This window comes from Pleurodeles waltl, chromosome 4_2, assembly GCF_031143425.1.
Source record: "Pleurodeles waltl isolate 20211129_DDA chromosome 4_2, aPleWal1.hap1.20221129, whole genome shotgun sequence".
NCBI lineage: Eukaryota > Metazoa > Chordata > Amphibia > Caudata > Salamandridae > Pleurodeles > Pleurodeles waltl.
The window spans coordinates 894,247,818-894,266,124 of record NC_090443.1 but is presented as its reverse complement, the minus strand read 5'-3'; the positions used below and the strand labels follow the sequence as shown (position 1 = coordinate 894,266,124).

The following is an 18,307-nucleotide window of genomic DNA, read 5'->3' as shown; positions in this document are numbered from 1 at the left end:
TACTAGTGCCAAGACTAGTTCCCAACAGTGGCTCGACTTGAGGCTCAAACGATAAATCATCATCGAGCCGGGCACCCAAATTAGTTACAAATTATTTGGGCTTTGAAGGGATCCTAACACACTAGGCCACCACTGGTCTCTCCAAACCTGAGAATGCTTCCCTTAACACAGAATATCAGTTTTATTGGCATTCAGCTTCAAGCAATTAGAATGCATCCAATTAGCAACGGCAGTCATACCATTCTGAACACTGACAGCACTCTCCATAGACCCCCACCGACAGTGACGATAAGCTGTATATCATCTGCCTAGGATACCAAAGAAATCCCAAAACATTTCACCACATCCGCCAGCGGCCTAACATAGATGTTAAAGAGGCTGGGAGGCTGAGCCTTGAGGAACGCTGTGTTCTAGAGTTAACTTACAAAATGAAACAGGATCAATATCTTAAAAAAGCGGTCAACGCATGCCCTGCCCCGAATCCCAATCTTATAATGTCGCTGTAACAACACCTTGTAGGAAACTGTGTCAAAAGCAAAACTTAAATCTAACAGAATAAGAGCAACTAAGCCTCCGTTATCTGCCACAGTCATCTTAAGGAGACCAGATTCCATACTGTGGGAGGGTCTAAACCCATTCTGCGATGCATCTAGCACTTGGAGTTTCCCTAAAAAGACCTCCAGGAGATTAGTCACAAGTTTCACCACCACCTTCACCAAGAATGGTAGGAGAGAAATGGGTCTATAGTTTTCAGACTGGAGTGGGTCAAGCAAGGTTTCTTTTTTTTTTTTTTTTAATAGAGGAATAACTTGACATGTTTTCACGCAGTGCACACCACAGCAGTCAACAAAGAGAGATTTGTTAGACTTAAAAATGTAGGAATAAGGGGCTCCTGCTTATTAAATAAAAGTTCAGATTTTGTAGAGTCATCAGGAGAGCCCGAGTTAACTTTACTCATCAGGGAGATAAAGGACGTGTTGCCCAGCAAGTCAACTCCCTCAGCTCATCAGTCTGCGGCATGCTGCCCAACTTTAATAACAGGCCATTAACCTCAGCTCTACAAGAGTCAGCAGAAAAAAGGGATATACATTTTGTTGACCCTATTTAAGAGAAAGTTCGCAAGCTTGTCACAACTCCTGCTGGATGCGTCAGCCAAATGTGGGTTCACTGCCAGTTTAGTTAATCTGTGGACTTTGGTAAACATTTCTTGCAAGGGGTTGCTACTTTTAGAAAACGTTATCAGCATAGAAATCAGCGCAAGCCTTTTTAACCACTGTGATAGACTTTGATGGCTCTCATATATGAGCTTTTTTAGCTAAGGCGTTTCATGATTTTCCCCCGGTGCGTTCAAGCACTTTACAATGCTTTTTTTCGGAAATCAATTATTCACTGAACCAAGGAGCTGAAGGCTTCTTTTTCTGCCCATTGGAGCGCACAGGTATAAAGACATCCAAAGCAGAGGTTAACCAAACATTTGTCTTTAATACAGCTGACTCAATGTTCAGTCCTATTTAGAGGTGTTAACCTGAGTATGGTTGCCAAATTTTTTGTGCCATTTACTTCTGCTAACTGATTTGGCTACAGCAAAACCTGAGGAACGTGGGATATTCAAATCCACTGAGACCATAAAGTGATCTGACCATGCCACAGAGAGTGAGGAAGATACTCGAAGGTTGGGTAAGTTAGAGAATATGGGGTCTAACAGATCACTTACCCAGTGTACATCTGTTCGTGGCATGTAGTGCTGCAGATTTACATGCTATGCATATCTCTTCAGACATCTGGTATTGGGCTAGGGGTGTTACAAATGGTTTTTCTTCAAAGTCGTCTTTTCAGAGTCACAGGATCGAGTGACTCCTCCTCTCGGTTACAGTGCACATGGGCATCAACTCCATAGTTAGATTGTTTTGCCACAAAGAGTGAAGGAAGGAGTGATAGACTATAAGAATATAAAGAGATCTCAATGCAAATGCATATACATATGTACAAATGTTAAACTCGAGCGACTACAGGCTTCCGGGGAGGATGGAGGGTGCATGTGAATCTGCAGCACTACATGCCACAAACAGATGTACACTGGGTAAGTGACATTTTCCGTTCAATGGTATATGTAGCTGCAGATACACATGCTATGCATAGACTACAAAGCAGTTAGTCCTCCCAAAAAATAGTGGTGGTTAACCTGTAAGTTTTGAAGTTGTTTGAAATAGTGTTCTTAATACAGCCTGGCCTACAGTAGCCTGTAGCTGCGAGAAAACATCAACACAATAGTGTTTTGTAAACCTATGAGGAGTTAACCATGTGGCAGCTTTACATATACCAGCCATTGGTATGTTTCCTAAAAATGCCATTGATACACCTTTCTTTCTTGCAGAATGTGCTCTAGGAGGGATTAAAAGTTTTCTCTCTGCTTTGATGTAGCATGTTTGGATGCATCTAACAATCCATCTTGCTAAGCCTTGTTTAGATAGAGGATTACCTTTATGTGGATGTTAAAAGGCAACAAAAAGTTGTTTTGATTTTCTAAAATCTTTAGTTCTGTCAATGTAGTACATAAGAGCTCTTTTGAGATCTAAGGTATGAAGAGCTCTTTCTGACACGTCTGGCTGTGGAAAGAAGACTGGCAATTTTACTGTTTGGTTGATGTGAAAAGGAGATACTACTTTTGGTAGAAATTTTTGATTTGCCCTAAGTACAACTTTATGTTTGTGTACTTGGAAGTAAGGTTCTTCAAGAGTGAACTCCTATATTTCACTAACTCTTCGTAAAGACGTAATAGCTACAAGGAAGGCAACTGTCCATGTTAACAATTGAATTTGACATGAGTGCATGGGTTCAAAAGGTGGGCCCATAAGTCTGGTAAGTACGATATTTAAATTCCAGGAAGCAACAGGTGGTGTTCGGGGTGGAATAGTGCGTTTTAATCCTTCCATGAAGGCTTTAATAACAGGAACTCTGAATGGAGAAGTGTGTTGAATAGTTGGTAAATAAGCAGATATTGCAGTAAGGTGGATTTTAATGGATGAGAAAGCTAAATTTGATTTCTGCAAATGAAGTAAATAGCACAGAATATCTTGTATAGATGCTGTAAGTGGTTCAGTGGTTTTAGATTGACAGTAGTAGACAAATCTTTTCCACTTGTTTGCATAACATTGTCTAGTAGTAGGTTTACGTGCTTGTTTAATTACTTCCATACATTCTGATGGAAGCTTTAGGTAACCAAATTCTAAGAATTCAGGAGCCAAATTTCCAGATTGAAAATATTGGGGTTTGGGTGCCTTATTTGACCTTTGTTCTGTGTTAACAAGTCTGGTCCGTTTGGGAGTTTGGAATGAGGTACTACAGACAGATCTAGGAGTGTTGTGTACCAATGCTGACGTGCTTATGTTGGGGCTATGAGTATCATGGTGAGTGATGTTTGATGTAGTTTGCTGACCAGAAAGGGAAGGAGCGGGAGAGGGGGGAAGGCGGAAGCAAATATCCTTGACCAATTGATCCATAGAGCATTGCCCTTGGATAGGGGATTTGGGTGTCTGGATGCAAAGTTTTGGCATTTTGCGTTTTCGCTTGTTGCAAATAAGTCTATTTCTGGTGTCCCCCCCTTTTGAAAGTACTTTTGAAGTACTTGGGGGTGAATCTCCCATTCGTGAGTTTGTTGGTGATTCCTGCTTAGGAGAGCTGCCAGCTGATTGTCTATCTCTGGAATGTATTGTGCTAACAGATGAATGTGATTGTGAATTGCCCATTTTTATATTGTTTGGGCTAGTAGGGACAGTCGACATGAATGTGTCCCACCCTGTTTGTTGAGGTAATACGTGGGTGTCATGTTGTCTGTTTTTATTAGAACAGTCTTCTGTCTGAGAAGAGGTTGAAACGCTTTTAGGGAAAAAAATGCAGCTAATAATTCTAGGTGGTTTATGTGAAACTGTGTCTGTTTGGCATCCCATTCCCCTTCAATGGTATGATTGTTGAGATGAGCTCCCCAACCTATCATGGATGCGCCTGTTGTGATTATGGTCTGAGGCACAGGGTCTTGAAATGACCACCCCTTCATTAGATTGCTGAGATTCCACCACTGAAGGGACATATGTGTTTGCCGATCCATCAACACTAGATCTTGAATTTGACTGTATGCCTGAGACCATTGTTGTGAGAGGCACTGTTGTAAGGGCCTCGTGTTTAATCTTGCATGTGGAACTATAGCTATGCAAGATGCCATCAACCCTAGAATTTTCATGATGAATCTTACAGTATATTGTTGATTTGGCTGTATTTGTGGTATAAGATTTTAGAAAGCTTGTAACCTTTGTGTGTTTAGATACGCTAGGGCTTTCTGAGTATAGCACCTAGGTGAGGCTGTACTTGTGCTGGTTGAAGGTGTGATTTTAGGTAACAGAGTGAACCCTAGTTTATGTACGGTTTATATCACATATTGAGTGTGTTCTTGGCATTGTGTAAAATTGCTTGATTTTAGTAGCCAATCATCTAGATATGGATAGACGTGAATGTGTTGTCTTCTTAAGTAAGCTGCTACTACTGCTAGACATTTTGTGGACTCTCTTTGAGCTGTTATGCCGTAAGGCAAAACTTTGAATTGGTAATGTTTTCCTGCTATGACGAACCTGAGGTATTTTCTGTGAGCTGGATGGATGGGTATGTGAAAAAACGCATCATTGAGGTCTAAAGCAGTCATGTAATCCTGTTTTTGTAGTAGTGGAATGACATCCTACAGAGTTACCAAGTGAAAATGTTCTGACAGGATGCATAGATTGAGAGGCCTGTGGTCCAAGATGGGCCTGAGGGTGCCATATTTTGTGGGAATGAGGACGTATAGTGAATATACTCCTGTTCCCTGTTGAGAATGTGGAACCAGTTATATTGCTTGTTTTAATAGTAGCGATTGTACTTCTTGCAGCAGAAGTTGTGTTCTGGGGACAATTTGTGGTGACTTGGTGGTATGTTTGGAGGGGTGGAGATTAATTCTAGGCAATAGCCATTGCGGATAATTGATAACACCCAATTGTCTGTGGGGATATTTTGCCAATGAGAATGGAACTGCTGTAGTCTTCCCCACACAGGAAATTGTCTGTGGTGATATTTTGCCAATGAGAGTGGAACTGCTGTAGTCTTCCCCACACAGGAAATGAGTGTCAGGGTGAGAAGTAAGTCACTGCTTAGATGGTGTAGTGTTTTGTTTTGAGGCTTGGAACTTGCCTCTGTTCCTGAAATATTGTCCTCTGTAGGACCCTCTAAATACCCCTCTTTGATATGGAGTTTGTTGTCCCTGCTTTGTCTGGGAAGTAGATGCGTCAGAGGATTGTGGCTTAAATCCTCCTCTAAACTGTGGTCTGCAAAAGGAAGGAGCCTCTATATGGTGTGGTATATAATGCCCTCATTGCCTTAGCAGTGTCTGAGTCTTTTTTCAGTTTTTCTATAGTGGCGTCTACTTCAGGGCCAAATAGATGTTTCTTATCAAAAGGCATGTTAAATACTGCCTGTTGTATTTCTGGTTTAAAACCAGAGGAGCGAAGCCATGCATGCCTTCTAATTGTAATGGCAGTGTTGACGCTTCTTGCAGCTGTATCAGCAGCATCGAGGGCAGACCTTATTTGGTTATTACTTATAGCCTGTCCCTCTTCTACCACCTGTTGCGCCCTTTTCTGATGCTCTTTTGGGAGGTGCTGTATAATATCTTGCATCTCATCCCAATGGGCTCTATCATATCTAGCCAGCAGTGCCTGAGATTTGGCAATTCTCCATTGGTTAGCCACTTGTGTGGCTACTCTTTAGCCAGCAGCATTACATTTTCTACTTTCCTTATCAGGAGGAGGAGCGTCTCCTCATGACTGGCTGTTAGCTCTCTTTCTGGCCGCGCTGACTACCACTGAGTCAAGAGGAACCTGGTGTGTTATATAGTCTGGGTCCGTAGGGGCAGGTTTATATTTTTGGTCAATTCTAGAGGTAGTGACTCTAGCTTTGACAGGTTCACTAAAATGTTGCTCAGCATGTTTAACCATTCCAGGGAACATTGGGAGACACTGGTATCTGGAGTGGAAGACAGAGTGTTGAATAGACAATCTTCTTCCAGGGGTTCTGAATGCATAAGCACCCCATGGTAAGCTGCTGCCCTAGAGACTACCTAGTGTAGGCAGTAGTGTCTTCTGGTGGTAAAGGTTTGGAGGGGTAAAGGTCAGGATCATGATCTGGAATGGGATCAGGGTCATAGAGATTCCATGAGTCCACTGTCTCTCCATGAGAGTATAATGAGTGTGTCGGAGAAGGCAGTGGTGGTGAACTATTGTGAGGTAAAAAAAGAAAGTTGCAGAGAGTGAGGAGGAGAAGAAGGGAGAGGTGCTAGTTTCTCCTTTTGTTTCTGCACTTTTGCTGGTGGTTGAGCAGAATCTAACTCCTCTTGAAAGGCCAGCTTTCTTTTAGTCTTTAAAGGAGGTGCAGTAAGGATTCAACCAGTCTCCTTATGTATATGGATTCTCAATGGTCCTTCATCCATAACCTCCAATATTGGCTTAATCTCAGTCTCTTCTTCAGAAGCTTTGTCAGATTCATGCATGGGCTTTGAGATTTGCTTTAGTTTTCTCTAAAGCCCTTGTTCCTCTGTGTATGAGGATTTTTTCAGCTCCAAAGTTTGGATCTTCTTCAGTCCCGAAAAATAAGTCTGTTTCGGCTCTGAAGCAGGGTGTCAAATTTTCGACTCCAAAAAGTGAGGGCGTTTGCTGGAGTCCGAGGTTAAAGTTTTAACCGACTTGCTTGACTCCGAAGTGGACGGAGGAGTGGCCTTTTTCGGCGCCGATCCGGAAGGTCGGTCGCCAACAGTCTTTTTTCGGGTTAAAGCTTGACCTTCCGGCAGTGGTGTACCCAAGGTCTTTGGTTGTTTTTTTATATGAGGGCGTAGGGGCAGACGTACTCACATGCTGGCCAGCCATGATGGGTCTATCATCTTCCGAGTCTTGTTCGGAGTCTGTGTCTCGGATGGAGACTGCTCTTCCTCCATGTCTTCGAGATGTTCGGTGCTCTTGGATGCCATTTCTAGTCTTCGGGCCCTGCAATCTCTCAAGGGCTTCTTCGATCAAAACGATCCACAGGCTTCGCAGTCTTCCTCTTGATGGTCTGGAGAAAGGCACAAATTACAAACCAGGTGTTGGTCTGTATATTGGTACTTTGCGTGGCACCGAGGGCAGAATCGAAATGGAGTCCAATCCATCAGGCTTTCCACACGGTAGGCCCGAACAGGCCCGAGTCAGGCGCACGCACACCGAAGGGCGAAATTTAGATTCCGACGGTACTACCGGTTCAATGCTAGATAGGAAACGCGATCGAAATAATACTGACGAATAACTAGGTTTTCAAAGGTTTTCCGATTCGAAATCTCAGAGCGAGAGGAAACACATCCGAATCAGACAGCCGAAAGAAAACTAACTATGGAGTCGATGCTCATGCGCACTGTAACCGAGAGGAGGAGTACAAAGCAGTAATCTCCCCAAAAGCGGTGGTCAGCCTGTAGGAGTTGAAGTTGTCTGAAATAATGTTCTCAATACAGCCTGTCCTACTGTGGCTTGTTGTGTTGCTAACACATCTACACAGTAATGCTTAGTAAATGTATGGGGCGTAGACCAGGTGGCTGCCTTACAAATCTCGGTCATTGGTATATTACCAAGAAAAGCCATTGTGGCACCTTTCTTTCTAGTGGAGTGTGCCCTTGGTGTAATGGGTAACTCTTTTAGCTTTAAGGTAACAGGTTTGAATGCATTTAACTATCTATCTGGCAATGCCCTGTTTGGATATAGGGTTACCTGCATGAGGTTTTTGGAAAGCTACGAACAATTGTTTTGTTTTACGAAATAGTTTCATTCTGTCAATGTAATACATTAGTGCTCTTTTTATGTCTAATGTATGCAATGCCCTTTCCGCTACTGAGTCTGGTTGTGGAAAGAAGACTGGGAGTTCCACAGTTTGGTTTAGATGAACAGTGATAGGACTTTTGGTAAAAACTGTGAATTTGTACGGAGAACCACTTTATGTTTATGTATTTGTATAAAGGGTTCTTGAATAGTAAACGCCTGTATTTCACTAACTCTTCGAAGTGATGTGATGGCTATTAGAAAGGCTACTTTCTAAGTCAAAAATTGGATTTGACAAGAATGCATGGGTTCAAATGGTGGGCCCATGAGTCGTGTTAATACAATATTAAGATTCCACGAAGGTACTGCTGGTGTCCTTGGGGGTATGATTCTTTTTAGTCCTTCCATAAAGGCTTTAATAACTGGGATTCTAAAAAGCGATTTTGTATGTTTAATCTGCAGATAAGCAGATATTGCAGTAAGATGGATTTTAATGGAAGAAGAGGCTAGATTTGACTTTTGTAAGTGTAGTAAATAACTTTCAGTGTTTTGTGTGGAAGCGTCTAACGGCATAATTTGATTAGCCTGGCAGTAGCAAACAAATCTTTTCCACTTGTTAGCATAACAATGTCTTGTTGTGGGTTTTCTTGCTTGTTTAATGACCTCCATACACTCTTTTGAAAGGTTTAGATATCCGAATTGTAAGACTTCAGGAGCCAAATTGCTATGTTGAGCGATGCTGGATTCGGGTGTCTGATCTGTTGTTTGTGTTGTGTTAACAGATCTGGTCTGTTTGGTAGTTTGATGTGGGGTACTACTTATAAGTCCAACAGTGTGGTGTACCACGGTTGGCGAGCCCACGGTGGTGCTATAAGTATTAGTTTGAGTTTGTTTTGACTCAGTTTGTTGACCAGATAAGGAATGAGCGGGAGAGGGGGAAAAGCGTAAGCAAATATCCCTGACCAGCTGATCCATAGAGCATTGCCCTTGGACTGAGGGTGTGGGTATCTGGACGCGAAGTTTTGGCATTTTTCGTTTTCTTTTGTTGCAAACAGATCTATGTTTGGTGTCCCCAGGCGGTAGAAGTGATCTTGTAGAATCTGGGGATGTATTTACCACTCGTGAGTTTGCTGGTGATCTCGACTGAGATTGTCGACTAACTGATTGTGAATGCCTGGTATATATTGTGCTATGAGGCGAATGTTGTTGTGAATTGCCCAATGCCAAATTTTTTGTGCTAAGAGACACAGCTGTGACGAGTGTCCCCCCCCCTGTTTGTTTAGATAATACATTGTTGTCATATTGTGTGTTTTGACAAGAATGTGTTTGTGGGCTAAATGGGGTTGAAAGGATTTTAGTGCTAGAAAGACTGCTAACAGTTCTAAGTGATTTATGTGAAGTTGTTTTTGCTGATTGTCCCATTGACCTTGTATGCTGTGATTGTTGAGGTGTGCTCCCCACCCAATCATGGATGCGTCTGTTGTGATAATGGCGTGAGGCACTGGGTCTTGAAAAGGCTGCCCTTTGTTTAAATTTACAGGGTTCCACCATTGAAGCGAAGAGTGTGTTTGGCGGTCTATCAACACTAGATCTTGTAGTTGACCCTGTGCCTGAGTTCATTGTCTTGCTAGGCACTGTTGTAAGGGCCGCATGTTTAGCCTTGCGTTTGGGACAATAGCTATGCATGATGACATCATGCCTAGCAGTTTCATCACAAACCTGAACGTGTATTGTTGGTTTGGCTGCATGGTTGATCTTATATTTTGAAACAACTGAACTCTTTGTGGGCTTGGAGTGGCAATTGCGGTTTGTGTGTTGAGCGTTGCTCCCAGATATTGTTGTATTTGGGATGGATGCAAATGTGATTTTTGGTAATTTATAGAAAACCCTAGTTTGTGTAGAGTATCTATTACGTATTGCGTGTGAATGTGACATTGTCGTTGAGTGTTGGCTTTTATTAGCCAATCGTCTATATATGGGAATACGTGCATGTGATGTCTCCTTATATGAGCTGCTGCTACAGCTAGGCATTTTGTAAATACCCTGGGGGCTGTGGTTATTCCGAACGGCAACACCTTGAATTGGTAATGTTTGCCTTGTATTACAAACCTGAGGTATTTCCTGTGAGATGGATGGATGGGTTTGTGAAAATACGCATCTTTGAGATCCAGTGTTGCCATGTATTTCCCTTGTTTTAGTAAGGGGACCACATCCTGAAGTGTTACCATGTGGAAATGATCTGAATTGATGAAGAGATCAGTGTTCTGAGATCTAAGATAGGCCTTAACGTTTTGTCTTTTATCTGGATAAAGAAATACAGGGAGTAAACCCCTGTTCCTTTCTGGTGATAAGGTACTAGCTCTATGGCTTCTTTTGCTAGCAGTGCTTGGACCTCTATTTGTAATAGAGGTAAGTGTTGTATAGATATTTTGTGCGTTCTTGGGGGAACATCTGGAGGGAATCTTGTGAACTCTATGCAGTAACCATGCAGTATTTGGTTAATCTCCCTCCCAGTGCTGGATGATGTCTTGCATCTCATCCCAATGCGCCCTGTCGTAGAGGGCAAGTAGGGCTTGTGAGTTGGCAATTCGCCACTGATTGGCTGCTTGCGATGCCACTCTTTTCCCTGCCACGTCGAATTTATGACTTTCCTTATCAGGGGGTGGCGCATCCCCTGACGACTGCGAATTTACCCGTTTTCCTACAGCCCCCACAACCATTGAGTCCGGAGGGAGCTGTTGTGTTAAAAACACAGGGTCTGACGGGGGCGGTTTATATTTATTCTCGACCCTTGGTGTGATGGCTCGCCCTTTTACAGGTTCTTGAAAAACCTGTTGTGCATGTTTAAGCATGCCCGGTAACATTGGCAGGCTTTGGTACGATGCATGCGTGGTTGCTAGAGTGTTAAATAGGAAGTCATCTTCCACTGGTTCGGAGTGCATTGTCACATTGTGAAATGTTGCTGCTCTGGCCAGTACTTGCGTATAGGACGTACTGTCCTCTGGCGGTGAAGGTTTTGTTGGGTAGCACTCTGGACTGTTGTCCGAACCTGGTGGGTCGTATAGATCCCAGGGGTCTACATCGTCTTGAGTCATCCCAGTACGTGTGGGTGACTGTGCTATTGGTGTACCCACTGGTGACAACTGTGGTGATTGAAGTGGGGACGCCTGTGGTTAGAAATGTGGGGGTGGTGACTTTTCTCTAACCACCTTGGCTTTTGGTTGCATCTCAGTCTCATGAAAAGCCAGCTTTCTTTTTAATTTGAGCGGAGGGCTGGTTTGTATCTTCCCTGTGTCTTTCTGGATTTGTAGCCTCTGCAGAGTTTGGTCATGCTCTTCCAAATCCAGTTCCTGCTCAAATCTGTGCCTTTCTTTGAGCTGTAGAGAGAGCCCTTGTTCTTCCGTGTAGGAAGTCCTTTTCGGCTCCGAAGCCAGTTTTTTCAGTACCGAAATTCCCATCTAAATTGTCTTTTTCGGTTCCGATAGGCTCTTTCGAGGCTTGCTCGACGCCTAATTTTTCCAGTGCCGGTTTCTCGACCAGAGTCGGAAGTCTTCGGCAATGTTTTGGCCTTTTTCGCTGCCGATGTTACTTGGTCACCTTCCTTTCTGTGGGTCGAGCCATGGCCTTCTGGCAGTGGCGTCCCTGAGGCCTTTTGTTTTTTGCTCTGACCTTGGGTGTGGGATGGGCAGGTAACTCACTTTTTGCACCGCCGAAGGTCGATCCCTGTCGGATTCTTCGGAGTCCAAACCTTGAATGGATATCCGCATCTCTTCTTCTTTGACGTCGAGATGCTGTGTCGGCTTCAACGCCATCTGTAATCGTCTTGCGAGTCGATCCCTTAAGGTCTTTTTGGATCGAAATGCTCAGCAAGCCTCCCAAGTATCCTCTCTGGGTTCGGGCGATAAACACAGGTTACAGACCCGATGCTGGTCTGTATAGGTGTACTTGGCGTGACACTTCGGACAGAAACGGAAGAGGGTCCGGTCCATTAGTCTTCAACGACGGGTGTGGTCGGGCCGACCAGGCCTTGGTCAAAAGCGGAAGCCCCGAAGGGCCGCCGAAACGGTCTTGTTGTCGGTGCCGATGTGATAATACTAAACCGGTCCCGAACGTAAACAATACAGACGAATTTTGATGATTTTCTAAGTTTCCCGATTCGAATTACGGAGCAAAGAGGAACACGTCCGAACCCGATGGCGGAAAGAAAACAATCTAAGATGAAGTCGACGCCCATGTGCAATGGAGCCAAAAGGGAGGAGTCACTCGGTCCCGTGACTCGAAAAGACTTCTTCGAAGAAAAACAACTTGTAACACTCCGAGCCCAACACTAGATGGCAGGAACAGTGCACAGCATGTGTATCTGCAGCTACACATGCCATCGAACATATATATACACACATATATACATATATATATACACATATACACACATATATATATATACATATATACATACATATACATACATATACACATACATATACATATATATATACATACATATATACATACATATACATACATATATACACATACATACATATATACATACATATATACACATACATACATATATACATACATATATACACACATATATATATACATACATATATACACATATACATACATATATACATACATATACACATACATATACATACACATACATATATACACATATACATACATATATACATACATATACACATACATATACACACACATACATATACATACACATACATACATATACACATACATACATATACACATACATACATATATACATACATATACATACATACATATACATACATATACACATATATACATACATATATATACATATACACATATATACATACATATACACATACATACATATACACATACATATACATATATATATATATATATATATATATATATATATATATATATATATATAGAGCAGGCCGGTTACTAATTGAATCAGTTGAATGAATGTGCTCAAAGTGCAAGTAAAGATAGCCTATAATGTTAAAATTAGCCAATTTCACCACAAGAAGAAAGATGTGGTCTACTAGAACCTCCCTAAAACTCTACACTGGCCCTGGAGGCCTGAAAATCAGGAGTCCTGCAAAAGTAAGGTTTTGTTCAAATGAACCTGGAACAGCACCCTTTTTCACCCCTGTATTTTGAAAGAGACAAAACTGCACATAAGTTAGTTTCTGTAAATAATAGCAATACCAACTTCGCCCCACCCCCGTACATTCTGTTGCACCTTTTGATGCAATAGCCAGTAGGAAGAGCTATTACTGTCTCAGCATGTGTAGACTGGCTGAGAAGAGTTTCAGTAAGGAAAATAACATCCAGTGGACGATCCATGACAAAATCCAAGATTTCTGCGTGGTGGCACACCAGTGAGCAGCAATTAATACAAAAAATCTTGAAACTTGTAACACTGTCTCCTTCCAGGAGACCTGTGCGCGGGGCTAGAGACTTAGGAGTAAAATCACAATGCTTATAAATAGAACCCTAGGCCCCCACAGGTCCAAAGAGTAAGTGCACTAACTGTGCAGCTCAGGCGGTAAGATATCAACTGGGAAGCAGAGTAATGGATGTTCTGCCTATTCAAAAGACTAGAGTCTTTGGCCCCTGGCACCGCCCAGGTATGGACGAGTGAAAACAGGCTACCTTTGTCGTGTCAGCCGCGCGTCCACACATCAGGCCACTTTTTATAGTTAGTATGGCCCTTCGGTTCAGACATCTGAAGGCCCAATATACCACAGACTTCCAAAGTAGCACGGCCTAACCAAAATAGCCGACAGGAAGCATAAACCTTACAGAGTAAAACATTTCGCAAAAACCAAAACAGAACTGCTCACACCTTCTCCAACCCCTCAACAAACCAATGGTTCAAAAGCAGTTACAAATTCTCAAAGATAAAATATAGCAGGAAATAAAGACACACTAAGACTGAGATAGGTTCTATAATAAAAATCCCCAGTAGTAGTAGCGGTTGGTTTCATATGAAAACAGACTGTAAGAAGTTGAGTTGAAGACCCACCTCTTTGAAGAACACTACATCATAACACAGTAAATGTCCACAACTCAGCTATCTCTCCTATCACTCATTGACTTTATGCTTGTCTTTGATGCGTTAACAGAGCTCCGCTGCCTTTTGGCTAGGTTTGGGCTATACAATATGATTTACATACAAAACATTTTTTTTTTATAAAACAGTTTTCAAAATAAATACTAAAAATGTTGACATGCTTTAAATATGTCCCTGCAAAGACCCTATTTCCATAATTAATTCTTAAACCCAGACAAACTCATTTCCCATATAGTCTAGGGCTGTTTCAATTTATTATTGCATCTTCAGTCCAGCTTATGTGGGACAAAAGTTAAGGCAGTTCAGTTTTTTGCAAAAATGTTTTTTTCCCATGCTACCACTCGTAAATAAATACATAGAACCAGTGTCGGGAATTCAGTTTAATAATTTTTAATGTTAGCAGAAACAGAAGTCTGGTCAGTCAGAAGGTCGCAATACACACGCGAATTATGTAAAACAGTGCACCATTTGCATCTTCCCAACATTCTAACAAATATCTGAGCATGTCTATATCTAGGCTAGAAAATAGCAGCAGTTTTAAAGGCAGTTTATTACTCTATGCACACATTATTTTGCAGCTCTGACACATATACTACTAATTTGTTTTCAAGATCATTGAATTGTCTCAAAACCGAGTTATTTCAATATCGATTCCATAAAAATGTATGCTCTTAAATGGGTGCCCCCACGCTCATACAGGGGGCCTGCCTGGTAGCGAGATGTAACTGTTGCACGTAATGGGGACAGATCAGGCCTGAATCATCACTATCCAGACGAGAAATGCAGCTTCAGAACTGGATCTGAGGCCGGTCAAACCTTCAGTATATGTGCGGTCGCCCCCCCCAAATCTCTCCCCTGTTCCCCCCCCCAGTGGGCCAGCAGCGCGGCAGGGGGCAACAGTGACCACCCTTGCTGCCACTATCCGCCCCGGGACAGCAAACAGGCCAAAGCCCCACGGCAGTGGGGCACCCACCGGTCCCTCCGTAACACCAGTAGGAATGGTCGCACCAGGTCCCCAATGTCCAGCAGCCACCAATGCACAAGCCCAGGCGGGCTGACAGTGCTCTGCCTGGTCTCAATCTGGTCCTGGTGGGGAGGGGAGAGCAACCATCGCCACCACGCCACTTGTAGGCCCTGTGCCTCAAGCTCACCCAAGGCCACTGTCACCTAGGGTCTCTGATGTGCGTAGATTGGCGGGCGCTGCCCGCAGCATCAACACCCCGTAATGCGGCTGCCAGGGCACACCCTCCACACCTCCATCCCCTCTTCCTCACCGCTCCGTCATCGCTGCGGTCACCGGGATGCAGCGACCGCAGATCTCTGTTTTGATAGGAGCCGCCGCAGGATCCTCACCACCGCGCGGCCATTAATGTCGGCGACATGGCCACACCCCCGCCCTCCTCCAGGTGGCCACTTGATTCTACCATCTTGAATCCAAGATGGGCAGAGGCCTCTGGGAGTATCTGAGTGTCCAGGACAGGCAGGCGACATCACAGTTCCCCTCCTGATAGGTAGTCATCCTGCAACGTGACCAATCCCCTTTTCTGGGCTATTTAGCCTCTCCCTTTTGGATGGGTCCTCAGATGCAATGTGCAAGATTTCAGCAGGATTTCTCTGCAACGTTTACTTCACCTTTCGGCCACTGAACTGCAAATGGACCATCCAGGAACCGACAATTTGCAACTAGAGGGACGACGACTTCTTGCAACATTGTTTCCATTACTCCTTCCAGCAACTGTCACATTTCCCCAGCTCTGCATCCACTGTGGGCGACAAGTCTTCAGTATGCACGAGAAGCAATAAGGAATCTCCCTTGGAGTGAAGGAGTCACTCCCCTGATTCCGGAGGCACCAACTGCAATGACGACTGGCTGCGTGGATCTCCTGTCCTCCAGAGCTGCATGGATCCTGCATCACAGGTGGTCAGATTGAGTGGTCCTCTCTACCAGCTGTCCAACTTGGGAGACGGTGAGCCCTTGCCTCTCCACGCAGGATAGTACCCCCCGTACATTGCGTCCCTTGCAGCTACCCAGGCTTGTTAGCATCTCCTCCAAGGGATCTTCAGGCTCTGTGTAGCACCAGCCCAGCAATCTTCCCTGTGACGCTCAGCCCTCTGTGTGCTTCTCCAGCAACATGGGACTCTTTTCTAGGTATACTGCGTAGGTTTCACCACGACTCCTGTGCTTGCTGCCTGTGGGTCGCGTCTGTGGGGGCTGCCTCCTCTTTCTGTGACTCTCCTCACTGTTGAGGGTCACCCGGGACTCCCCTCCATGAGGGGAGGAGTCCTGGACCGTGTTGGTCCCTGGCAGCCAGCATTTCTTCTCCAACGACATTTGCCTTTGCCAAGGTTTGTTGGAGTTTTTCCCAAATGCAATCCTTCTTCTGACGTGGGACGTCGACTGCATCACTTCAGGAACTCTTCAGCTGCTCCAGTGCTGTACTGCTGATGGTCTTTGTCCACCGTCGACCTGGTCCTGCATCCACAAACAGGTGGGTAGTGGCTCCTGCCACCACCAGACACACCAACGTGAACTAGACTTAGTCGCATTCCTTTCCAGGTCTTCCTCTTCCAGGATCCACTTTTGGTTTCTTGCAGTCTTGTCTGAGTATTGCATTATCCTTTTCTGAAGTACCTCTGGTAGGTTTGGGGGGAACCACGTACTTACCTCTTCTCCTGGTCGCTCGGGGGCACTCTTGTACTTACCTTTTGGGGTTCCTAGTTCCTCCGGCTCTCCTCTACCGATTTTACTTCTTTGGGTAGGAGCCCGACATTCGCATTCCACTTTCTTAGTATATGGTTTGGTTTGAAACCAAGACTGGCTAGGGCCCCTCGGAGCATCTGAGTGCTCAGGTTAGGCAGGCGACGTCAGTGACCCCTCTCTGATAGGTTTTCACCTTGCAAAGTGACCAAGCCCCTTTTTGGGTTATTTAGAGACTCCCTGGCAGGTGGGTCCCCAGATTCGTCATGCAAGACTGCACCAGGACTCCTATGCAATGACCGCTTTGCTCCTGGCCACTGGAACCGCTGCTGGACTTCACAGGAATCGAACAAGCCTGCAACTCCGAGACGACCTTCGCCCTGCAACATTGTTTCTGTAGCTCCTGTCAGCACTTTGCAACATTTCCATGGCTGTGCATCCTCTGGGGTCAGCAAGACTTCAGCTGCACCAAAGAAGCAAGAAGGACTCTCCCTTGCCCTGTGGGCTGGGGTACTTGAAGCCTGAAGATCCATCGGAGCAGGAGTCTACGACTGGTTTCTGCAACAGTCGCAGTGCACAGGGGTTCCACCCTAGAGGAAGAGTGTAAGGAAATGCCTCCTTGGCATGGTTACCCCCTAACTTTTTGCCTTTGCTGATGCTAAGTTATGATTTGAAAGTGTACTGGGACCCTGCTAACCAGGCCCCAGCACCAGTGTTCTTTCCCTAAAACTGTACCTTTGTTCCCATAATTGGCGCAGCCCTGGCACACAGTTAAGTCCCTTGTAAAAAGTGCCCATCGTACCAAGGGCAGATCTCTAAGGGCTGCAGAATGTATTATGCCACCCGGGGGGACCGCACTCAGCACATGCCACTGCCTCACAGCTTGTGTGTGTTGGTGGGGAGAAAAAGAGTCTACATGGCACCCCTCTCAGGATGCCATGCCCACAAACCACTGGCTGTGGCATAGATAAGTCACCCTTCTAGCAGGCCTTACAGCCATAAGGCAGGGTGCACTATACCACAGGTGAGGGCACAGCTGCATGAGCAATATGCCCCTACAGTGTCTATATCCATTCTAAGACATTGTAAATCCAGTGTAGCCATATTGAGTATGTGGTCTGGGAGTTTGTCATTACGAACGCCACAGCACCATAATGGCTTCACTGAATACTGTGAAGTTTGGTATCAAACTTCTCAGCACAATAAACCCACACTGATGCCAGTGTGGGATTTATTGAAAAATGCACACAGAGGGCATCTTAGAGATGCCCCCTGTATGTTAGCCCAACTGCTAGTGTAGGACTGACCAGTCTGTGCCAGCCTGCCACTTTGATGCGTTTCTGACTACATGGGGTGAGTGCCTTTGTGCACTCTGTAGTCAGAAACAAAGCCTGTCCTGGGTGGAGGTGCTTCACACCTCCCCTTGCAGGAACTTTAACACCTGGCGGTGAGCCTCAAAAGGCTCAAGCCTCAAATTACAGTGCCCCAAGGCACTCTAGCTAGTGGAGATGCCCACCCCCGCCCCGGACAATGCCCCATCTTTGGTGGCAAGTCTGGCAGGAAATTAGGGAAAACAGGGAGGATGACTGCCCCAGCCAGGACCACCCCTAAGGTGTCCAGAGCTGAGGTCAGCCCCCTTCCCTGCAGAATCCT

At 44.6% G+C, this 18,307-nt stretch overlaps 1 protein-coding gene across 1 annotated transcript in view; it reads right to left on the bottom strand.

The window, feature by feature from the left end:
- EPS15 (epidermal growth factor receptor pathway substrate 15) overlaps positions 1 to 18,307 on the bottom strand; it is a 792,619-nt gene that overhangs the window by 118,093 nt on the left and 656,219 nt on the right. The gene's annotated exons all lie outside the window — the stretch shown is intronic.